The sequence below is a fragment of the Glandiceps talaboti genome, chromosome 20, assembly GCF_964340395.1.
Source record: "Glandiceps talaboti chromosome 20, keGlaTala1.1, whole genome shotgun sequence".
Taxonomy (NCBI): Eukaryota; Metazoa; Hemichordata; class Enteropneusta; family Spengelidae; genus Glandiceps; species Glandiceps talaboti.
The window spans coordinates 10,992,952-11,019,691 of NC_135568.1; the positions used below are offsets into that span (position 1 = coordinate 10,992,952).

At 33.7% G+C, this 26,740-nt stretch overlaps 1 protein-coding gene across 8 annotated transcripts in view; it reads left to right on the plus strand.

The window, feature by feature from the left end:
• LOC144450723 (uncharacterized) overlaps nucleotides 1-26,740 on the plus strand; it is a 153,719-nt gene that overhangs the window by 42,609 nt on the left and 84,370 nt on the right. The window contains exon 1 of one of the 8 annotated variants that reach the window (XM_078141403.1): nucleotides 26,225-26,272. The exons of the other annotated variants lie outside the window; for them this stretch is intronic. The gene's annotated coding sequence lies outside the window, so the exon portion shown is untranslated. Of the gene's footprint in view, nucleotides 1-26,224; nucleotides 26,273-26,740 lie in introns of those variants that run through there. 8 annotated transcript variants of the gene reach the window in all.

The following is a 26,740-nucleotide window of genomic DNA, read 5'->3' on the forward strand; positions in this document are numbered from 1 at the left end:
ACTACACTTAGCCAGTCCAAGTACTGAATGAATCAGCTGTGACAACTCTACATTCCTTCAATATTGAGTAGTGAAGTATAGCTATACATTCCAGTACCGGAATACACCAACATAGCCAAATCTCTGGGTTATCTAAAAACTGTTACTAAATATAAGTTATAACAACACTTTACTTCATCTGTCTGTGCCTACTGGCTATGAGTTCTAAGAAAGTCTGTTAATACTATAAGTATATAGAATACATGTAGAATATCAATAAGAATGCACAAATATGAAAATTTGTATGGTTATCAAAAACATTAAAAATTAGCAACTGAACTAGCTGGCATATCATATATGAATAACCACAGTGCATCGAAATTCATGATGTCATAAATTCATTTTTTATTAATTAATTGAAAAAATCGAAAGAAAAATAACAGTCATTGACAATAATGGCTGATTTAAAAAGCATAGGGTGTTATAAAACATTAAATATTGACGAGGGAAGTGGCATGGCATATTAATATTATATACATAAGACATCAAATTAATATTTCATAAGTTCATTAAAAAATGCCATATTTTATTGATATCAACCATTTGGTCGATTTAAAAATGATATGAAAAAATAAATAGCAAATATGTTCGGGAAGTATGAATAAACTACTAAGATCTCAAACTTCATGGCAGAGTGGTAAAACAATTGTCTCCCCTCAACCACCATTCCATCAAAGTACCAAACCAACTCCATCCAGCCCATCCTCAAAATTTTTTGTTGTGCTAGCAGAGACATCATTGTGAGCTTATGAGGATAAAGTGTACTTCTAGGAATTGAGAAAGTATAAAGGGTTATTGTGCCACTACAGGTCCATGCTTAGGGTAATAATTGGGAAGCTGTTTGAACACAGTATGGAAAAGCAATATAAAAAAACTGACTTTGCATTATAATATATAGACTCAGAAACCATACATCCAATATATATGTCATTTACAGGAGAAGTGTAGGCTACCGAGTCTTATAGTCTAGTTCCTGACTACCATGTTCTGATTTACACAACGTTATCTTCGCACATTACAGTAATGTGTGAAGATAATATAGTGTAAATCGGAACACGGTCCTCAGGAACTAGACTACCCAGTCTAGATGCTAACATGATATCAAAATCAAATCATCTCTGAGATTTGAAACCATGGATAGTACTAGACTATAGCTAGTAAGGATACGTTTTCAAAAATATATCATCTACAAATACAGAGCTTGGGATATCATGTCCACAGAAAGACACATGATATATACTGACAGAGAGACAAACCAGTCAGAAATATTACATCTTCTATTTTCATAATACTTTATGTTCGTAAATATTCTACTGAATGGGGAAGTATAAAGAGTAAAATGGATAGTCTAATATTTTATCAACTGTGAAGGCTTTCATCAATATCAAATTACTGTCCTAAAAGGTTTGATATCACTGCATCAATTATCTAGTGGCATGTCCTGCATAATGTACATATTACACTGTAAAAGTCAGTACTTCAGCTGAAGTCAACTAAAAAACTTTGTATTAAACGTGGACAAATAATAAAACATTGGATTATTAGAGATAGGAAATGTCATGATTTTTAGTGACAAATTTTCAACAAATTGGACTGAAAATAACTCTTTGAATATTTAAGTCAACTAACTTTGTATTAAATGAGAAGTTCAACCAAAAGAACATGTTGACGTTGTATTGATTTTTAAGATGTTTGACTTTTGATTTATACCCCTAACAATCAATAGAAAACAGTCAACTCTTAGAGTTGAGTAATGTATTTAGAAATAACATCTAGAAATTGTCGACAGCTTGTTTTCGATTTTCCACTATGTTTGATGTCAGATAGTGAAAACAAATCTCCTTGGCAAGAAGTAGACAATTTTGATAACATTTTGACCTCTTTTTGAAAAAAAAAATTTAAGATAAAAAATAGAAAAAGTGAAAGATTTTAATAATTTTGCAAGGTGCATAACTGTGTTAAGTCCTTCATTTATTCCATGGTAGTATGGACAAACTTCCAGACTTGTTTTCCATTTCCGTGTGACCCCCCTACTCATCACTTACTTTGAGATTCTAGACTAGTGTCATTTCCTTGTAAATAAAACATGATATGTTCCTTATTTTTGAGTATAAATGATCAGATTTCTTACCCCATTGAGCAGTTTTCATTTTGATGGCATATCACATTTCAGTGATTACCCTAAATAACATACAGAATTTCAAATCCTTTATTTTTATACCGAAATCAATAAGCAGGGAATGATCACCTAGTTTTAATAATCGACATCACTGCATTGAACAAATGGATGTGTCTGGTTGCCTAGCAACAGGGTGTATAGCAACTGTTTCTATTTACCTTCAAGCTGTAAAAAATTCAAAATGAGGACAAGTCTGTGCTTCAAGTCGATTTATGACAGCTATCAATCAGTACTCCGCTTAAAGAGGTTCTGAGAGTGCAGACAGTTAGACATTTAGGGTATTGTTGATTGAGGTTGAGTGATACGTTTTGGCATTATTAAAGTTTGAGTTACCGGTTTAAAATGTAGACAAATGAGAAAATGATTCATTTTTCACAGTAATTTATCATTTTTGAGTGCTGAAAGTGTAATGAGATTCAATAATGAGTTTATTGACATGTACTTTTTTAACTTAGTGTTTTCCTAATGGTTTTAGTGCATGTTTACTATCACTAGTCTGTATAGAATTGTGTCAGTCAGGCAAACATCACCATTATGATGATGTTTTTAAAGTGATTTCAACTTGTTTCAAGTTCCAATTTAGTGTTTCTCAGGAATTCCACATAATTTGATGTAAAATCACTTACATTCTCTAAAACCCAAAGTTTATTTTATACCTTTATTTTATGTAGTGGTGTGTCATATGTAAAGTGCTATAATTGCAACTCATTTCAAATTCCACTCTGTGTTTCTCAGCAATTCTGCATAATGCAAGTGATATAAAACCACAAAATGATTCTTCAGAAGCACCCCTTTACCTGAGAAAATGACTTTATTTTGTGCAATGGTATGCCCTGTAAAGTTTGCAATTGTAATTGTAATTCAAATTTCGACTCAGTGTTTCTCATCAATCATGCATCATGCATTGCAAGTGATAAAATATTATGAGGTACGTGACTCCCTAGAATCCAAAGTTTATGAAAATACCTTTATTTTCTGGATGGTGTGCTCCTGTAAAGTTCACTATTGGTTAGCATAGAATCCAGTCATGTAGGGAATAGATTCCAGGTTAGCCATTGCTTGGCTAGGACGAGGAGTTGGACCATCATAATTAGCATAGAGTCCAGTCATGAGGGAATAGATTCCAGGTTAACCATTGCTTGGCTAGGACTAGGAGTTGGACCATCATAATTATCCAGAATCCAGGTGATTGGGGATTTTGAATTGTGATTTCCCAATCTAATTGGAAATAATGTGTTAGGGGAATTAATGAATTCAAAACCCCCATCTGCATGGATTCAAGGGTACGTCGTAACAGACCAAGGCACTTCTCTTTAAATTGACAGTTTCCTATATACAGTTACATATATACCCAGTGTTTTTAGGGGAAGTTCACAAATAAATAGCAAGATGATCATAGCTGGAGTACTATTTCTTTACCATCTTTACTAACACAAGCAAAAATAATTCAAACAGGAAACAATTTCTACATGATTCCTGGCTATTGAAAATCTATAAGAATTTCATCTACCATGGCGTACAATATTCAGGGGGTTAGATTTTAAACAACGAAAAAGAAAAGAAAACATTTTCAAAAAGAAAAAGAAATTGGCTTTTTCTGAACATAAGTTTGGTTAATTTAGAAAGGTATACTGATAAGTAAAAAGTATTTTGAAGTCTTAGATTGTTTTCTTTATGGAAAAAAACACACTATTGAAAGTGTACTCCCAAAATCTCCCAATTTAGAATAAGGAAGTCTAGAGTTGCAATAATTCTCCCCTAAAAGTTATTTAATCATGAAAAGTTTGGAATCAATGTACTAACGTTTTGTTATGATAGGAATGTAATGTTTTGAAGAGTGCGTCTTTCTAGGTAAACAACGCAAGTGAAAGTTAATTCTGTGATAGTGGTAGTCAGAGTGTAATCTTCCATTGTTGATCAAGTTTGGTAAATTCTTTTCAGAATAGAAGAGCTCCCTCTATCACAACATTTGGAGAGGAGGGGAATGGCAGTTGTCTTTTGCTGGGACACATACTAGTATTCTCTAGTTAGTGATGTCAAATTTATAGTTGAATGAATTCATACTCATATCATTAATCAACATTGTTTACATTGCAACAAAAATAACCAAATAGGGGCAAAAAATCAGATAAAAATCCTTCCTTTGAATCAAATGTGTTTGCCATCTGTAGCAAATCTAATTCGTCTCATGTCTGTCACAATATATTTGTTGGTATGTGATTTGTTTATTCAGTAAACTTTAACAACAAAAATACCAGATATGGATAAAATCAAATTCTCATCTGTATCAAATGTGTTTACCATCTGTATTAAATTTAATTTCATTCTCAGGCAAAGTGGATTTCTGTTACTGAATATGTTTGTTGGTATGTGATTTGTTTACTCAGTAAAGTTACCTTTCTGAAGGCGCTACACTTAACATTCCTTTGGACACAAGAAGAATAGTTATTCCCTACGGTCTCTTGGGTCACCATCTCGGACAAGTGGTCTCCATATGTAAGATCTTTCAGTTGCCAAGACTTCAGTGTTACCATACCAGAAAACATTTGTGTAAACTGAGTATGTTTTACATGTGAGATGAGAAGGGCTGTCAACACTTTCCGATATTTTGATGGTGGAATAATGTAGAAGGGCTGGCTTGTAATGATTCATGAGAGCTTCAGTATTGTGTGCTTGTCACAAATTTGTCTGTGGTTTACAAAGATGGCCTGATGGCCTGAAATCCAAACAAGACGATACCAGTTCCTGTCATATCGCCTATGTGATTGCATATACCAGTAATGTAAAGGTATAAGCTGTAGCTTTGAATCTCTGAATTCTCAAGAAAGAAGAGATATTGAGATTCGAAGCCACAGATAGCCTCAAGACTTTTATGTGGTTCTGATTGGCTAGAAGTCTTTGGGCAAGTTTACAACCACAGTCCATTTTATACTGAGCCTTATAAATGGATATCTGATAGGTCAGAATTGTTAGATGTAAGATTGTATACTAAGTACCAGTACTTAATATGTAAAGTAAGATTTTTTGCAAGATTTGAACTAAAATAACTATAATATGTCAAGTTGCGCCACCCTCACCAGATGTTGACCAATGTGTGAGGGCACCCTTGGCAAGATTTGAACTAAACTAACTGTAATACGTCAAGTTGTACCACCCTCACCAGATGTTGACAGTGTGTGAGGGCACCCTTGGTAAGATTTCAACTATTTTTAACCAAGTGTAATACGTCTAGTTGTGCTTATACCCTCACCAACCTGTTCTATCTAAAGGTGTACATTGACCAATGTGTGAGGGCACCCTGTCACAGGATATCTTACAGACAAGATTTGAATTAAACTCCATGTATTGAGCCTTTTAAGTTATAAATGGTACCTGATATGAGTGATTAGCCATAATTGTTACTTCAAAGTTTTCATATTGAGTACTTCATAGCTCTTTGGACAAGATTTGAACTACTGTCCAGTTTATAAATGGGTACCTGAAAGGTCAAAGGTCATTATTATTGTATGAAAGATTTTATACCAAGTACTAAGTGGCGGCAAAGATTGTAATTTCCAGAAAGTTAAGAAAGTATAAAAAGTTGTGCTATTATAGGTCTGTGCCAGAAGTAATAGTTTTCAGACACATAAGTAAGTTGTTGGGAAAAGTGCTATAAGTATTTAAAATATGCATCATTAGTAATCCAAAAGCTAAGTCCAGATGCTTGCCTAAGGTTAGTGTGACAGTCTACAGTAAACCACCTGTGAGAGGTGTCTATGACGCAGTCTTGGAAATGGTTCAGCCATGAACTTCTTCAGTTTATTTCAGATTTAAGGAGATCCCAGAGGAGGTTTGGTCATACCTGTAAAGTGAAATGTACATTATTTGTCATAAAAGTAATTGACTGAAGGTTGGTAGTCTAGATGCTATCTGTGACTTCCAATCTCAAGATCTCCCTTCACTCTGTCTAGCTCAATGAGAAATCATGAACCAACAGTTGTTCATGCAAATGAGTAAAGCTCCAGCTGGTAGAATGACAATGTAAAAAATGTATAAGTAGTGTCCTTATCTGAAACACCATATTTGGACATTATGTAAATGTCCTTCTCCTACCACCACCCTGCCCCCACCCCATAAACACTAACTTATTATCATGGCCAGAATTTGGTGATTGATAAACAATTAAGGCATGATGTTAATGATTATGTGGGTGGCTTCATTTGAATTCTAAATATCATTAGACATGAGAAGAGATTTGAATCCATGTAAAACGTGTGCAGTTATGACTTAAATACATGGATGAACTTTACAGGGTGAAACTTGAGAGGCAAGACTAAAATGATAAATTTAATCTATTGAAAGTGCAGTAAAGGTCATGTTTTTATTATTATAACCTTTGACCTATAAAATGCATTATTATTTGACCTTTGACCTGATACATCAGTATAGTAGACAATCACACATCAATACTTCTATATCATCTTCAGAGTCAGACAGTGCCACACCCAGTCTTGAAGACATGTACTATAAATCTGAATATTTTAAACACTTCAAATGTTTACTTGTACCTTTTCTGTATACTCAGAATGCTTTAGGCAACTGTTTTTCTGTATGCTTGGCATTATGGTTGGATCAAACACAACTTTGTCTACCAACCAATAATCTCCAAATTTTTTTGAAATGAAAAATACAGATAAACAAAGTAATAAGTTATGTGTTTAGTCCACCGGTACATTATGCAAGAAGAGCATGTGAAATATAGCTAATATATTTGTCACACAAGAATTACAATGATAACAACAGCATTCTACATATTTGAAGAAAAGGAATCCCTATGTAAACTCTCTGAACTACATTTTGTACTATCTGGAGTTGCAAGCGTAAGGTTATGTTGACAAATGTTTGTGTTTGATAATGAAATAAAATGTGTATTTGTCATCAGATTGAAACCAAACTTGGCATGCTTTAGATGTGAATTTTAGGACTGTCTTGGGATTATTTGTACATACATTGTTGTACTTCCAGTAACCACACCTCATCTGTAGTGGTTACCTTAGCCCTTATATAACACGTACTCATCTGCAGTGATTGATTTCTTTAGTCCTCTTGTAATCGTCTAGGTAACCAAGATTAGATTATTTGTGGTTGTAAACAATATAAAAGATTGTTTACAACAATGATGGTGAGTCATGATTTAAAATGGAAGATGTGATACCACTTCCCATAATGCACTATTCAAGATGGCAGATATGCAAATTCCCTAATGATTACCATCTGGATTAACATTAGATTTTAACTATTTTATTGCATGTACTGAGCTTGCAAATCAACTTGGCACCAGGACTTATTCAAACACCAATATAAGTAAATTGAAATGTATCAATCATAATACTTCCCTTCCCGTTTACATGTACTTCCCATCTCGTTTTTTTTTTTTTTTTTTTTTTTTTTTTTTTTGGTCAGACATTCCTGAGACATACGCATTGTCTACAGTATGCTGTCAGTATGACAATCCATCATTTGATCTCTAATATTTCATTGTCACGGCAACAATTCTCCTGTTCATGCTGTAAAGTAGATTTACAGACAGGCTTCAGGTTATTGTCATCTGACCTTTCACCTTTGACCTGAAGCTGTTGTCTAGTTGTCTTCATTTGGTATTATGAGTTATGATTTCCGTGGTTTCACTCAATTAACTTGTCTGTTGTTGAATGGGGTATTAGGTAATGAGACTTGTCTGCCAATTAGCATAGCCACTAAATCATTAATTTAAAGGTAACTCTATACCTGTATTGGGGGGGGGGGGGGTTGTTGATCGGTCCCACAGACAGCAATATCTTCATGGAAACTAATCAAATACCAATATTTAGACTCTATTAGAGGTTAGTTTTATCTAAAAGTATAGTTTGAAATTGTGATTTCATTGGGTGCTGATTTCTGAGTGCAGACCCAAAAATCATTTTGATCGGATACATTGCACCATACTAATTACTATATACAGTCGAATATCCGAATTGATCGGTCATCTGAACTGACTACGTGTCCCCCAAAAAAATCTATTGTTCCGATGTACATATAGGTAGCTATGCAAAATTGTTTACCCCATAGCTGATTCAGTACTGTTCAGGGTGTATTATAGTTTCAAAAAACTTTCCAGTTGCAGCTTGATGTTACTACATGTATATAGCCATGTTGGTTGTTGTCAAAAGATTATCACTTGCTACAGACAATTATTATAACTCTCTCAAGAAGCCATATATGTTTAGATAACTTTTTGAGACGGTAAGACTAAAAGAGAAGTCTTTAGAATTGTGATATAAGCTTACAATTGCTTCTAATCAGTTGGAGTTTTCTTGAACTAAGTAACAGGAAAAGTTTAAGACTATTATTTTTGAGGCTCATAATTATATTTTATCGCAACGTTGTAAGCCCCAGGCCTCTTTACAACACCATCCAAAATGTATCCACCAAGAAGCTTCAGTAGAAATGTGTGCGCTGGCTTGCGAGGATGGTGCTATCCATTGCATTGAATCTTAAGACCTCTCTTTACGTAATAACTTTTACAAATGACATGGGGAATATAGGGATCACGTTTGTATTTAGGATAGACTTAGACTCTCTCACAGTCCTTGAAGCTTCGCATAAATAGCTAAAACTTGGGTTGTTTTGTATGTATCTACTGCATAACACATCAACAAAATGTTAGCCCTATGTGATCGATGAGGGCGCACAGTACAGGGATACTGGGATACTAGTATACGAGTATAATTATGCAGTAGATACATACAAAACAACCCAAGTTTTAGCTATTTATGCGAAGCTTCGAGGACTGTGAGAGAGTCTAGGATAGACTAGGATAGACTGAGAACCTAAGCAATTGAACCCTGGTTATACAGCAAACTGTCAGTTTAAGTTAAATCTCCCCCTCTACTGTCTATGGTTAGTCAATCCAGCTGATCTTCTGACACTGTATAGCACGATAAAAGTTTTACGGTTGCAGTTTTAGTGAATGGTGCCACCAAAGTTTCTATTGTGCATTGACCAAGTGCCTAGAATCAGCCTTGTATACATTGTGACAGTACATGTAGTTCATAATACAATAGCATACAATAGAATGCAGATCCCTTGTCAAGTCGTAAAAAGCACAAAAAGACCCCAGATCACACAGGTCACCCTGTAAACATTAAAACTGTTAGAAGAATTCTTGGTAATTTGTTTTAATGTATATATCTAGCAGAAATTATATGTCACCTTATTGCAAACTTTAAAAGTATTAGAGTTAAAAAAAAAAATCTTCATTCCAGTGGGAGGGAGGTCAGTAAATTGAACACTCCAAACAACCAATGGTTCATAGGGATTCTCTTACATACTCTCACTGTCTCAACGGCTGAGCTCAGGGAAAGTGCCTGAGGCTATCACTACAAAGTTCTTGCATAAAACATGCAAAGCATGTCAGATTTATCCTAGCTGTATTAACTGTCAAATACCCAATTTTGTCGAAGATCTTTTCTTCCACCTGATTTGCTTGGCTGGCAGTGTATTGTTAGGTGTATTGATATAAAGGCCTACCTCTGTACAGACCCTATTGACATGAACACAAAGGTAACGTTTGCATGCCTATTTATAATAGTTTCGGGATTTGACTCTCTGTTTTTGTTAAGCCGGACAACGTTGTGTAGGGTGGAGGGAGCAAGACAGAAAGAATAAGGTGCTGGTGTTGAGAAAGAGGCAATGATTTATGTATAGTACCAATTCCTGTTTATATGCAAAGTGTTCTATATACGATACAGTAGGGCGTTCGTTACAAGCTGGAACACACTCTTAGTAGTAACGTTGTGATACGTATGTACGTACGGAAACCCCAACCCCAATCGGGTCACTTCCTGTTGGGTTTCGGGTAAGAAAGGATACACAGAGGAATAGGAATTACAGTTCAGTTGTTTTGTGGATAACAGATAATACAACATCAACAGAATGTTTAGATCAACAGCTAGTGTAACACTACTACGTACAAAGTTTCAAATGCTCTTCGATGCAGATTTAAAGGGTAAGCAAACTGCTTTTCTTTGAGAGAAAAAAAACTTAATAGGTTTTTAAAAAGTTCAATGATTATTGTTATTGTTTATTCACACTGTTACGTACAATTTAGTCCCAAATACTCTTCCACATAGATTTATGTGTATTAGCAAAGTCCTCTTTATTGAAGAAAAAACTTATATGTTGGTCATTTTGATTGTTTTATTCACATATAACTTTCACTGTTCACAGGTAAGTTTGTTCGTATGTAGAGTATTGTTAACGTTAGTTAGTTTAGTGAGTGTCTGAGAATCTGTTCTGCTTAATAGTAGTAGTCAGTGAAACTAAAAAAAAACAAGATATAGCTAATTTGAAACATATAGTTACAACAACTTTTACTTATAAATTGAAAGTTGAATACAAAATGTATATTGATTGGAATCCAAGCAGGATCTATAACCATGCAATCTACCTAAAGATTTGAGTTTTCTGGTAGTGTGATTTGAAGATAGAATTCCTTCAAACATTTTTTGTGAATTTACTTGGGTCTGTGTTTAACTGGATGTCATTGATTCACATGAAACAATGTTTTCATTCTAAACAGAAAGTTTTCTTTGCCAACTTTAGTGTATTGGTTTGCTAAACAGACTAATTAATCAAAACTTTTCACAACAAAATGATTATTTCAAACTTCAACGGAAAAAAATGAGTAAAGACTTGATGATTAATGAATGGGTATTGACGTAACAGAGCAGATTTGGTTACCCTCAGAATACACCTTTATACCAGACGAAGCACGCATCACACCACAATAACACAGGCGATGACCTTTAGGGACCAGGTTGAACACAGACATCTCTGTGTTCACCCCAGTATTCGTTTATGCACATATACAACACTGTTTGCAAATACTTGGGCTGTCATAGTAGGTTGTATTGATTTTGTGCACAAGACTCAAATCAAGGTTGAATGAGCTGAGGTGATTTATGAAAATTATGTAGTTACAATAGTCAATAATGTCAGTCTGGTATGTACAATGATTTTTATAAACTTAGTACATAAAGAGAGTAGTGTTCGTAGGTTTTAGTTTTATGATTTCAACTCCTTCAGTACACTATATTTTTTGTCATTCTAGCAAAACGTTGGCAGAGAGAGGAGGAATGTAGTCTTGAGATTTTTTTGGTCAGAATTTGTAGTATTGTGAGTAATTGTCAGTCGACTGCTATTGTGTTCATCAGTAGTTACATACATGCAAGTCATGTTTGTATATTAAAGTCTAGTTTTGTGATATTATTCTCATTCCATTTCTATAGATTTCTATTATTCAGGTGAAAATTATGTAGAAGTTTGAGATATTGCACAAGATGGAAACAAATTGTACAAGTTTTGGATATTTTTGACAGGGTTGTCAAAATAATTTGGATATAGGACAAGTTCTAAAAATGTTGGATATTGGAAAAGTTGTAAAAATATTGGATATCTGTCAAGTTGTAGAAATATTGGATATTGGACAAATTTTAGAGATATTGGACTGGTTATAGAAATATAGGATATTGGACAAGTTATAGAAATATTGGATATTTGACAAGTTGAAGAAATATTGGATATTGTTATAGAAATATTGGATATTGGACAAGTTACAGAAATATTAGATATTGGACAAGTTATAGAACTTGGATATTGTTCAACACATAGAAATTTTCGAGAAATTGGAGAAGTTTTGAATGTGCCATTAGTAGTTGAAGTTTTTGAAATGTAATTGGTCATACAACTTTAAAATGTACGACAAGTTGTAGAAGATTGTTTGTGTGCTGTTTTTCAGACAACAATAACGATTTGTTTTGTAATCTGATCTATGACACAGACATACAGGCATGTAAGTTGTTGTCCTTCTAACATGTTGACATTAACTTCTATTGTGAAGGACACACTTTTAGGTCATGCGTTACCTGTATTCAGTTTTGTACATTTTGTCTCGCCACTGCTCTTACACAGATAATGAGTACTTTAAAACATGTAGTTTGTTGTTGTCTTTTAGTGGCCCAGTGTCTCTGCCAGTAAGAGATATGTCTTTTGATTGTCTCAAGTTACTCAAAATCATAGGTATACATGTCTTTCTATACAGACTGCTAGGATGTTTACCTATGACAGCCTTGAAGATTGTGAGAGTTTCTTGTTGATATATGAGAATAGGCTGAAACATTGATGAATGATTCTGAGTGCAAATACACTGTTTTTAGATTTCTACCATTGTCACTACAAAGAGGCCCAGCAGTTTTACAACAATGACAATAAAATAGTGAATGCAGAGCTAACAATAGTGAATTACAGGGCAAAATCTAGTCAAAGTGTAGTATACTGGAACCAGAAGTGAATTAGTCTAGACACTAGCTGTAGCTTCAAACCTCAATAGCCATGGATAAAAGGCAAAATCTATTAACTGTGTAGTTACAGTATACTGGCACTAGAAATGAACTTTACTGTTCATTTTGTCTGCAGAAAGGAAGAGAAATGGTGATTAATTAGAAATAGAAATAAATTAGACAGAGATCTCAAAGTCACGGTTTGGATAAAGATCAAAATACCTAGTAGGTGTGACAGGTAGCTTACTAGTATCAAGCTATAGAAAAAGTTGGTGCAGAAGAAAATAATGATTCTATGTAATCCTTATGGCTTCATTGATATAACTAGTGTGAGAACATTGAATTGAAACCTTGGCATTTAAAGGCCAATAATTCAACCCCAGTCCCCTACCCCTCAATCCCCATCCTTATATACTCTCAGCAGTGGAGCCATACGGATTAGATACAAACTGTCATTTGTGCTGGACCATCTTTTCTATAACTCTACCAGACCATTGCTTTTCATGCCTAGGTAGTAATCGTTATCGTAACTGGGGAAGCAAGATTACACCACACCCACAATGACAGATCTGGCAGTCTAAGGATAATGTAGCAGAACTATCCTATTCCTTCAAATTCTCTGTGTTTTCATCAACAAGTCTGCAACATAAATCCACGGAATCTCACTGGGAAAGATAAGAATTCTGGATAACTTCCAGGCTTCATACTTCTGATTTCTCCAGACATACTATGAATCTCACTGGGAAAGATGAAGTGTTCTGGAAAAGTTCCAGACATCATAACATTTTATTCTCCAAACAGATTATCTTTCCAAAAAGCAAAACTTAAATTTCCAAGTTGCATGCCTGTTCATGGTAAAGCGTACTCGGACACCTCACTTAGTATTTAAAACTATGAAATATTAGATTACATACATATCTAGGAGTCCCTGTCTTGCCTTTGACTAGGGTCATCACATTACCAGTAGGAGTACAACCATGTCTACACGCCATGTTATTTTCGTTCCACAGTAGAAAGTACAAAAACAGTTTGAGTCTTTACATTTTTCATACTTCAGTAGATTTTTTTAAAAAGAACTTTGATTGATTAATGAAATCGCAACCATTCTGAAGTATAAAAGAATACATACGAAGCAATATGGTACATGAATTACAAGCTGAATATATATAACATTTAATAGAGGGAGGGAGAGAAGGCGGGAGGGAGAGAGAAAGAGAGAAGGGAGAGAGAGAGAGAGAGAGAGAGAGAGAGAGAGAGAGAGAGAGAGAGAGAGAGAGAGAGAGAGAGAGAGAGAGAGAGAGAGCAAAAGAGAGGGGGGAGGAGGGAGGGAGAAAAAAAATAAATTTGATAAATAATAGTAAAACAGTGTTATTTAAAATGTGGGGAAAATGAATGAAATAGAATGCAGAAACTGACTAAAGTCATATAAGAACCTAGGAGGAAGTCATGGACCTTTGAAGTTATATGGAAAGAAAAATTCCAAATTAAAAATTATTGTTTGTCATATGAGTATGATCAATGAATATATGACACCTGTCTGTCATTAATTATTTAACAGCAAGACATATGCAACAGGTGGCTACTATACTGTGTGCGTGTGACACCATTAACCTCCAAGTTGTTTGCAATGCAAACATACATCATGTTGTGTGTAGAAATAACACAGCTGAACACTTGGTATTCTGAGGTTCACTCTTTCCTAAAGCTAAAGCACCGAAACTACATACAGTCTGACTAAGATATTCTGAGGATGACTCTTACGTAAAGCTAAAACAACAGAACTACGTACACTGACTAAGGTATTCTAAGGATTATCCCAAAGCTAGAACAATAGAACTATGTACACTGATAAAAAAAAAAAAAAAAAAAAAAAAAAAAACCCACAGCAGCAGTAAATACCCCCTACAGTAGCAGTAAATCACATTGTTGGATAAACCCCATCAGTCAATTTGATCATAATGTCTCCGTGACCATAGAACATAAAACATAAACAAGGCATTTGGACAAAAAACATCAAACTAAATGTGTCACTATAACTTTTATCTGAAACAACATGTGACGTACTACTACAATTTATCTACTAATTCCCACATGGCTTGAATCAATGACAGTCAGTTACAAAAGCAATGTCATTAACAGATCCAATCATTGTCTCTGGGTTTTGTTCTTGTAGGGTCGTCATTTTAGAAGTTTGGACATTTTGTCCGTGTAAGGTTGTGAATACATAAACTCATTCAAACCTGTGTTCCCAATAGTACTTTACTCCATAATCAAGGTCTAATGTATAGAAAACTAAATTTTTAACGAGATTTTACTCCTATCTGTTTCTTAGGTTCAAAAATGTGATTCAGTAAAAATATTGAATACGTATATTGTAACAAGCAGTTCTAAATCTGTTTACGCAAGCTATGTTTTCCCACAGGAGATATAAACAGCAATAAGCTATACAGTAAATGACAAGAATATTAGTCGGCTTAATGTCGCCAAACATTGTATAAATCCTTCAGAGTTTCCAACATCTTTCATGGTATCCTTGAAATGTGTTTTGTCTAGAATTCTCTTGTGTCCCAACTAACTCACAGTGAATGATAGGTTCTTGGTTTATCCTTTGCGTCTGTAGAATACAAATCTGTAACTTTCTATAACAACAAAGTAATTTTCTTTCAATGTCTGTTGAATCTTTTTTGTGTAAAAGCTGGCAAAAGTACAAATTGTTGTTACAGTATTTATTGTACAGTTCATTTTATTTCTTGGCAAAAATGGGCTTTTCCTAGTTAGCCCAGAAACTTGGCCATATGACTTGAACATTCTGGTGGATATTGTCGTCAGATAGCCCAGTCTCTGGGCTATTAGTGTTACAAATCAATCAATCAATCAATCAATAAATCAATCAATCAATCAATCAATGCAGTCAGTCAACTACATGAAACGTCAAACTCCAGAAAACTGTTCTGTTCATTGGCAGTAAATCTATCAATGAAATCAACAATTTGTGTAACAACAAAGATAAGATTGCTTGTGTTTGTAAACTTGAGCAGAAATTCCATGAAAGTCATGGAATTCAAAGTCCTGGAAAAGTTTAAATTATTCCGTGAATCTCCCTGAAAATGAAATTTATAAAATGGTCAGTTTTACGGATAGAAAAATCCATTGCGTGACAATACACTTTTTCTTTGACAAGACAATTTTGGCAGACTGTTAGTGTTCCTGAGAAGTTTTACAAACAGTTTTTTGTCAATAGATAATGTAAACTCATGGAAAAAATCTTATAGAAACCCCTTTGAATTCCAAAGTCAGTGCGTTAACTAAAGTCTGTCATAGAAGAACACAAAAGACAAACAAGACATAGAACATGTATATGACAAACCACCATTTTTCTTGGCTGTGTTAGTGACAAGTTTTACAATAGCTCCAAGAAAATGACACAAGTGTCACAGCGATGAAAACTCATAGAAAGTAACTTGAAAAAAAAATAACTTCAGAAATGCTTTGAAGTAACTTGAAAAGTTCAGAAATGCTTTGAAATTGTTTTAGGAATGATAAGTGTACAAACCCAGTCATAGAAGAGTAATCGAAAACACAGTATGTCATGTTACTAATTAGGCACTTTGGTTTAGTGAGAAGTTTTACAAAAACGCAAAGAAAATGACTTGAGTGAATTGTGACAACTGTTGGAAAATAACTTGAAAACTTTTAGAGAAAGTACTTAAAAGTGAAGTGATTAGTATAAATCCTGTCTTGGAAGAATACAAAAGACATGTTGAGTATGTCATGTTGCTGTAATAGTGAGAAGTTTTACAAAAACACAAAGATAATGACTTTAGTGTATCGTGACAACTCATGGAAAATAATTTATGAAAACTTGTAGAAACTACTCAAAATTAAAGAGATTGGTATGAACCCTGTCATGTAAGAATACAAACGACACAGTATTGTAATGTGAAGTAGTACCTGGTGATTTAGAACTGATGTCTATGATCAGACATGTATACTCATTGTCTTGTACCAATTACATGGATTAAGATTTATCACTTTATCCTGTTCAGACTTGTCATGTTCTCAAAGTTCCCATCATTTGTATGCATAGTAACAATACTGCAAACTGGACAGTCTCGACAAAAGTGAGTATTGTATAGGTTTGTGAGTACTCTGACTAGCTTTCACTCTGTATGGAGAGCATCATCAGTAAATTTAAATCACCCAGTGCATACATATACAGTATATAGAATAGTGGATAACATCAAAAGTGAACTCTTCAGATTTCTAACTAAGTGTTATGACTCAGCTTTTACCTGTGCACAGATTTTCAATCAGGTCAGCAAAATCACTTTGTAATTAATACTTTGCTGAAGTGATCGATACTTATCCATCTATCCATATATCCTGCTAGCTAGCCATCCATCCATATCTATCTATCTATCTATCTATCTATCTATCTATCTATCTATCTATCTATCTATCTATCTATCTATCTATCTATCTATCTATCTATCTATCTATCTATCTATCCATCCATCCATCCATCCATCCATCCATCCATCTATCCATCCAGCTATCTATCTATATATCTACCTACCTACCTATCTACCTACCTACCTATCTATCTATCTATCATACTATCTATCTATCTATCTATCTATCTACCTACCTATCTATCTATCTATCCATCCATCTATCTATATATATATCTACCTACCTACCTATCTACCTACCTACCTATCTATCTATCTATCTATCTATCATACTATCTATCTATCTACCTACCTACCTACCTATCTATCTATCTATCTATCTATCTATCTATCTATCTATCTATCTATCTATCTATCTATCTATCTATCTATCTATCTATCTATCTATCTATCTATCTATCTATCTATCTATCTATCTATCTATCTATCTATCTATTCATTTAACTTCTTATTAATATTATATTTTCCCTTACAATAACTTCCCTCTGCTCTCTGATAATCACCTGTCAATGTCATTTTAATTAAATTTGCCTCCGAGTTAACCCCATCCTATCCTCTAAATCTTGTTCTATAGGTATCCAGATGCATAGATGGTGACTAATGTAAGCTAAGTTGTATCCAGTACTTAACAAGTGATCCATGCTATAGGTATAACTGAACCATGGCAATCATTCTATAGGCATTCACACAGTTAATGTAGCAGAAATTGTCTTTTTCTGCCCAATTTCAATAACATGGCGTTGGGTGTAATTTAAATGCTGGTACACAGAGGTGGTCAAGGGAAGCTATGCAGTACACCTTATATGGGGTAAAAAATAGAAATGAAAAAAATAGTAATCTTGTTTTTAGAATATGCCCCAAAATGCTCAATTGATCATATATAATCAGTTGCATGTTGTACGGTGACATTTTAACACAAACACAAAGATTGATATACTAGTAAAAGTATTTATTACCTATACCATTTCTTAATGTATATGTCCTAAAATTTAGGGTTGGTAGGAATGTTAGTCATGTCTTGTACATTCAGACAAAACACGTTTGATATATGATATAGATACATGGTTTGCAAGTCATGTAATTACATTTTTGATGATAGATACCACAGACAGAACTGTTGAAATAGAAGTATTCTCTACCATTCACATTAAAAACATATGAATAATGTCCCCCAAAAAAGTGGAGGTTGGGAGGTGTGTTAGTTTTGCTAGCTGTTAAACACTGTGAGTTTGTAAACCTGTTGATCTGGAATTCTGAGTCATATCATTTGGTTTTACTTTCTGCTGTTTACTTAAGTTGTTTTCAATAGAAAGCTTATGGTAGTAATCTATGTTATGTCACCATGGTTCTTTGAGCCTGTATGTCTGTGAAATCTGTGTCATCTAAAATTAGAGTTTGTTTGTCTATGACCTTTGACCCTATACCTGCCAACTGTTATTAAATCAATTTACAATAATTGTATGGTAAACTATGGCATGGAAAGGATAGCCCAGAGATTTGGCTATACCTGTCTCGACATATTGGTTCCTCATTGAGTATTCTGGTGAATGATGTCATCAAACCAGATAGCAGAGTCTCCTGGTCTTCCAGGGAACGATAATCCAAGAAAAAAGTGTGAACAAAAACATAATTAGTGAATTTGCCTGACATGTAGTCTCAGCCTGACTTGCACTGAAAGTAAAAAGCACTTGCCTTGAGTCTAATTAGATACATGTTTGGCACTGTAAGTGATAGAAGACGACGTTATACTTTACAACAAGATGTAAACTGTATTATAGTATATAGAGTGGTGTTTCCACATGTAACACACATAAAGTCAAAACATTATTCAGAATAGGCCCAAATCTTTATGGACATCTCGTCGACATCATCAAGGTACAGGTATACTACAAAAGAAATACTGAGTAAAGTTTGATTAATCTGTAACAACTGAGTACGCTAGATGTTTATTAGAATCCTGAGTCTTGTGGTTAGATGGATGGAGTACCACCTGTTTGTATTGCCCTAAGGGTTTAAAGTCATTTACAGTATAGACAACCATTTAATGTTGTACATGTCACCAATAACAAGGACAACTTTGCCCTTAGTTAAATGCCAGTCTGACAGAAGGAGCAATGTTATTCTCATTTTCAAGTTTAGCTTCAGTTTCGGTCAGGTCAACATCTCAAATCAATTTACTGAACTGTTCAATGTTTAGTTGATTACTCATCCTACCTGTAAACGAGAGCTATAAAATCACATCAAAATAAACTACAACTGGGAGTAAGGATGTCTGTTCAGGTGTTGTCTTTTGTTATATCAGTTCCTGAGGGCTGGTTCTGGACAATGATACATGTGAAATAAGGGTGAATGGTTTCATCTAATTAACTAATTGATTCGTTTTGAAAGTGTCTGAAAGGACATTCACATCACATTCCTTAATATGGTAGAATACTAGTAGAGGGTAGCTAGAAGTCAACCTCAACCACCAACCCTCCTTCCTCCCCCATAACTCCTCCCCTCTCATTCCTATTAACAAATCATTCAACTTCTCTAATATAAACACAAGGGACTTAAATAAAAGAATGAGAGCTTAAACTAATTGTTCACACTTGCTATCTGTTAACATATGAGAAAATATATTTTTTTAAAACCTTGTTTAGAGCATTGCTTATTTCATTCTCAGTAAAAAAAATTATCATCTGACATTTTACATTAAATAAAAACATATGTATGGATCGACATTTAAAGTTTGATTTTGACATAGAGAAGTTAGACTATGCATGCTATGGGGCTGTGGTATTTTGAACACTGATTTTAATGCATTAAATAACACTATACACACTTGTACAAGGGAAAATTACTACATGTATGCAGTGTATAATGACACCTTTCAACACCTTGTCCTGTCTTAGATTTTTTCACTTGAGTGAACTCATTTGCATATGAATAGATATCAACTTGCAGTAATTATATGTCTGTTGTTATGCTAATTTAGCAAACAGATTAGTTGCTGTCAATACAGTGATTTGGAGATCAGGTGTGATTTGAATAGACCTGCTAGTACATTTGTATCAGTAATATGCAAATGAAATAAGAAAGGCAGACATGGGAATTTGAGTGTATAGTGTGATTTATAGCCCAACTTTTTTATTCAAATTGAACATTTTTTTCTTGATTTCTATAACATTTTGTAAAATTCTAGCTTGATTTTAGATGTGTATGAAATAAATAAACTTATTGATGGATTTGTGTTTAAAATTTGGTGTAAAAGTTTAAAAAAAAATTTAAAATGGTTTGTCTGTAGTTCATGATGAAACATACATAAAGATAGGCAGCCATACAATTAATCAGGTAATGTGTAATCTGTAGTCTGCGCTTCAAATTTTGAAAAAATCTTTTTCAGGGTTTTTGTGTGGTTTTTTTTTTTTAAATTTTGTGATTTTCCCGCCAAAAGTTATTTGCCATGAAAAATTTGTGATTTTTTTGTAACTTTTTAGCAAATTTCAACATTGTTTTAGACTTGGTTCATAGCTATTATCCTTACCCATGATGAGTTGTAAAAAATTTGGTTTAAAAGTCGTGAAATTTACAGATTTTTCATAAAATAGGAAATTGTATCACAGTACTTTTTCACACCTGAGTGATATTGAAGGAGTTGACAACAGTTTGGTATTTTAACAAGTATGGTAATGATAGAAGCTGTGATGATAGTCTGTTAGTTGTAGATTTTATCAGGTGTGATTGGTACTTAGGATTACACTTACAGTCAGTGTTTTCAGTTATGTGGTAATGAAGATAAGATAGAGGAAGGGAGATTAGTCTGACCATGCAGGTATACATTGTAGGCACGTGACAGGATTATGGTCAGGCAAGGTATTTGTAATAGCCTAGCTAGACTCTAGGATTGTAGGTATTTTGGGCCACAACCCATCACAAGAATGATCTAGTTGTGGCAGTTCGTAGCCCAAATCGATGGACAACAAGCCTAGAGTCTAAGCTATGTGTAATATTAGCCATGTATCCATTTCATCCTGTTTATACTATACTGTGTAACAGAGCAGCATTGATTCCAATCTACAATAGCTATACAACAAGGCGTAGTCACATTTCAAGGCTACAAGTAGCCATAGCACATACTTTAATTGTACCGAGTCTGTAGAACATATTTGCCCTGATACTTGGCTATCTGAATGGATGCATATGTGACTCATTTTGTAATCAAGAGTATTGTCAAGCCATTCCAGATAACCAAATCTCTTGGTATATGTACAACTGAACAGTACAGATTCTTAGCTAAGAATATATAGTGTTTAATGAATCCACAGGTGGATGATACAACTCAGTCAAATTCATAGAACAGCATAAAGGCTGTTGCAACCATGGGTGCCTCTCTTGGTTGTTTTCAAATTCAATACTTAACACAGTGCAACCTAGCTACTAGTACTGTGCTGTTTACAAGCTGTGATGTTTTGTAAAAAAAAAAAAAAACATGGTTCCATACAAAAATAGGTTCTCGCTAGTACACACATCACATGTGTTGCTTGAAATTTCATTGCCATTATGATGATGTGATGCCAATAGTAATTTCTACCCCATGGTATTTCCTTTGATTCAGGTCAAAGGTCAACAGGTGTGCTTAGCATGATAGAATAGCCCAGTGTAATGGATAACAGGATAGTCTTTGTGTACATACTATCACACCTTGGTCAATAAATGTTTATGGGTTTTTTACAACATTTGACAACAAATACTTGTTTTGTTGTCATGACCTTAGCATAACCTTAAAGAAAACAATATTATCAAGTAAACCACTAAAATTTATTCAATCAATGTATTGTTCTAATTGTTGCAAAGAATGAAAGGTTATTACCTGGTGTAAGGTAAAAGTTACAGAATACAAGGTCAGTAGAGAATCTATTTTTGGAAGAGGGTGGAAAGGATATCATTCAATTGGTGGAACAAATTATTCAATATTAATATAAAACTGAAATAAATTGATTGAAATTGAATTTCAGCAATTTATATTAATCATGTTATGATTTTTAAAATAATTTGGAAGTTGTTTTTCTGAATTTTTTTGTTTATTTTGTTTCATGAGTCTTGAAAATTTAATGATATTTTTTTGTTAAAGTGGCTATATGGATGAGGATTTGGGATTCATTTGGGGTTTTAATTTACAAGACAATTTTATCATGGCTTCCTACTTAAAAAATTAATGTGAAACAACATTGACTACGTCTGTGATTATAACTCAGTACATTACAAAAGTCTAAAATATGTGTAAAAAGTTTGTTGTTGTACGTACAATACAAACATTTTTACACATTTATTAATCTTTTGCAATTTATTGAGTTATAGTCAAGGACTAAGCTTGGCATATGTTGGGCCCTGAGTCTGTCATACCATCTCGGTCTGCAAACCCATATCCAGGCCTGGTCATAAACAGGCTGTAATATTAGTATAGTGTTTTTGCTAAGGTCTGAGAACCCTGATAAGAGAAAGGGAAATATCGTAAAATTTGGAAAGCTTTCCATACCATATTGTAGAATAATTTGGGTATGCAACCCTGGTAAAATGCCTGGGGAAGATTTTACCTGGTTATCCCCTTAACAAAAACACTGTTAGTATTGTGAGTCAAGTATTAAACGAAATACACATTATAAAAGAACTGAATATCTACAATAAAAAAAATAGGTAAAATGATAATGTGATGAAAATTCTATTGATAAGTAAAGAATAAATAGTGTGTTATGAAGGCTGTCTGACACCTTTTCATTGCATTGTTTTCATGGCCAGTCTGTGACTCATCTACAGAATAATTCAGACACTTTATTCATACATCATATAAAACTCTTTACAATTTGCTGTCACAACTGTTTTGTCAGGCCCATTATATTACAATTCCATTTATATCATTTGATGTATGCAGTATTCAATTACCAACCAACCAAACGATAGTGATCTTAGACAGCTCTAGTCCGGAACTCATTCCGATATCATAATGCATTTCATTCCCAGGATGTCATTGCCTTTGAAGTTCAGTATATTGTAAGTATCACAGCTCTTTATATGTGATGTCAGTGCACAGTATTAATTTCAACAGATTATTGAAGCATTCATTTAAAGACCAGGGTTTTAATGCTAAGTTCTTCGTATTATTTTAGGGCAGCCGTACTTTAATAATTTTATGTGTCTCATGACCTGACCAAACCGATATTTCTTCAATCTGATAAAAAAATTGTCGCCTTTTTTTGCCAGGTTTAGAAAGAAACAACAACATCACATTCCGGACTAGATTGTAAGATGGCAACCCCATTTTATTTTTATTTCTTTTCCTTGTCATTCAACTATCTTCTTTGACGTTTGAGTTTAACCAGTTGCATTTGTAATTGTATGTACAAAAAAACTCATAGTGTAATCAATGAAGTACACCTATATATACCTCCATGGATAACAAAATGTCCTCCATTGTGCAGACTTCCTGGGTGTTCTCTGTTCATTTCAATTTGAAAAGCTGTACTTTCTGTGTAGTGTCTTCTTTAGTAATATACAGATTCACAGTGTTTTGTCAATGGAGATCACATACAACAACACAGAGTGGCATGCAATCTTGAGTCACAGTGTCTTGTCAATGGAGATCACACACAACAACTGAGTGGCATCCAATCCTGATTAAGGAATGTGTATTGTATGTCTTGACAAGGATAGTATTCCTAACTCCATGTACTAATAAAGTGTACTGATGGTCTGAAAGAGGGGATTGGCTGCTTTTAAGTTTTAGACAGACTAATTAAATGTGTAAACTCTGTCTAATTATAGAAATCTGTTTTGTCAAAGAAGCCATATTGTTCTAAAAGACTAAAGTGTTGTGAACAAAACAAGAGCACACTCAAAAGTACAATCCCACACAGTTAACAATGATTAGTATGAAACCACTTTCTAATGTATACCATTGTGGTGTATCAATAGAAATTTAAAAAAAACAAACATGTAATAACTTGTTTAAAGTTAGCCCTACTTAAATATCATAAAAGAAAAAAACTTTTTTCATTGTTTCCCCTAAATAAACACAAAGCTTAATTCCTTTCTGTAGCATTTCACTGTGTTTTGTGAGTATGTGTAAGTGATTTGGCTGTGACTATGTTATAAACAAAGACAACTTTGAATCCTTTGGCCAGAGATAAGTTTAATTACCTTAGACAATGATATAATGAACCAGAGCTGAATAATAGGGTTGTGAATATTTATTGTCCTATATCTATTCACTCACTTGTGATATTGAAAGTTATATTGTATAGATTACATTATCATAATGATAAATTCAAAATTCAAATAATAAATCATATTGACCAATTAACATGTTACAACAAGTATAGATAATGAAACTGAATCATTTTGATCAAAAGAAAAAATTGAAATGATATTGTGAAGCATTCTTTATAGTCACAGTATAAAACAATAATGTCACTAAGGTTCACCTCATTGCATCAATGGAATTATATAATCAGGTTTATGAGAAGTTAGGCCAAATAAAACAAGTTGTTTTGTTCCGGTTACTGACCCCTCCTAGTTTTTCACGCAGACTCTAAACCTTTTTTTTTTACATATTGAAAAAAAAAGAAAATCGCGAAAATTGTGAAGCCTCACAAGAAATACTGGATGTGGAAACTGGCATCAACTTAAAAAGACAATATAAAACTGTTCTTCCAATCTGTAATGGCTGTACATCTGATGAGATGAAGCCAATAACACAGAGACCATATAGAAAACACCAGAAAAATATAACTACCAGAACTAAACTCACATATGAAAAAAAAAATTAAAAATAAAAAAAAAAATCTACCTACCCCACCTATTATAAAATTGAAAACACCAGAAAAATATAACTACCAGAACTAAACACTCACATATGAAAAAAAAATTTAAAAAAAAAAAAAAAATCTACCTGCCCCACCTATTCTAAAATTGAATGTAATCGGAACCACACAATTTTTGTTATGCCTTACAGAAAGGGATTCACAGCCATGGATAGCCTATAAACTTGCAAGAACTATGTCAAATTAAATTCAAACTCAGGTTTCAACTAAATATTCAATCTTTGGTCAATGTGGAATTTAAACTTTTTTTGGAATTTAAACCAAGACTTTAGTCAGCATCATCTTTAATCTAAATGAAATCCTGTAATAATTAAATGATACTAAAAATTATTTAATTTCTTGAAAATGAAGAATACATGTTATAACATCTCAGTGTTCTTTTCAATCCTATAAATGTACTTAACGTACATGGATAAAATGACAATAACAGTTTACCATCCACAAATACGTTCAAGTTTTACCCTGAAAAAGGCAACTGTTGTGTTGCCGAAACGTCGGTTTTAATGAAGATCATTAGAAGATTATAGTGACTGGTTGAGACATCTTTAATTTCTACCTCACATTTTGTCAACATTTTGATGTACTCCCATCCACTTCTTTTAACTTCAATTGTCGTAGTTGGACTGAGTTTATTTCTTGGAAGACAATAACAACAACAATTTTAATACACGACTGTAATATAATGGTAAACATTTCAAAGTAAATTAACCTGGTTCAAATGACAAGGACTAACTTTAGACTTATCGAGTATTTTGTATTGCATTGTTTTGGATTCTTCTTTCAAATGTTGCTTCTATGGAAATATTTTAATGTAGATGATATTACAAAATATTGAAAAAATCTAATGTGCTGTATCAAATTCTATAACAATTGGAGATATAAAATTCGAAGTATTTGTGTACTGCTGTGTTCAAAGGACGTTATTTCTATGTTGTTGTCAACAAAATAAAGTAAAAAGACAAAAAGCGAAATGAAACAAAATTTGGTAACAATGTATTTGGAACAATTTTGCAAACATCTCTCTTTAGCTGTCAAAATTTTGGATGTGAGCAACGCAACAAAAATTCTATTTCTATTCAGAATAGCGACAATTAAAATTAATTATTAGCACTATCAAAATTCGGATTATTATCTTGACCTTTGTATTTTGGGTTGACAGTTTTCCCAAGTCAATTAGTGTATCTAGTTATGTGTCGATTTTGAATGGGGATTCCCTTTTTCTATTAGTTGTGAACTTTGACCCTGTGACCCGTGACCTGTTATTTATTGAATGCCATGTTTGATTGTATTTCGAGTGTGGCAAGACGTGGTCGTGTTTCGCTGTATAGTACAATCTACAACTTCACTATTTCCAACTGTTTTGAGGTATGTAGACTAGTTTTTGCGTGGATCTATTCGTGTAAACAGTGAAAAGCCGAGTTTGTTGGAATTTGAGCGACGTAGTGCAGTTGAAAACATCGTGATGTGATTGTAGTGTAGTGAACGGCCGGTCACCGCGGTCAGTTCGATGTCGTCTGGTCGTGATTTGTAGTGTCACAAAAAACAGTTCAAATGAAGGAGCTGGAAGGATAGTTGGTGAAATCCTGAATGTGTTTTGAAACCTTTCTTGTGACCTTACATATTTATAATGTACTTGAACTTGCTGTGGTATGAATTTTACGATGTCTACAAAATGTTATCACCGGAAACTCAATGTCACCGTTGTGCTTTGTGTACAAAACATTCAAATGTCACGTAATGTTGTGGACAAAAGATTTTTTTTCGAAATTCGGCTTCCGTCGTCCAAATATGCAAAACAATGGTAAATTCAACTCCAGTAGCATGTGCTATGAC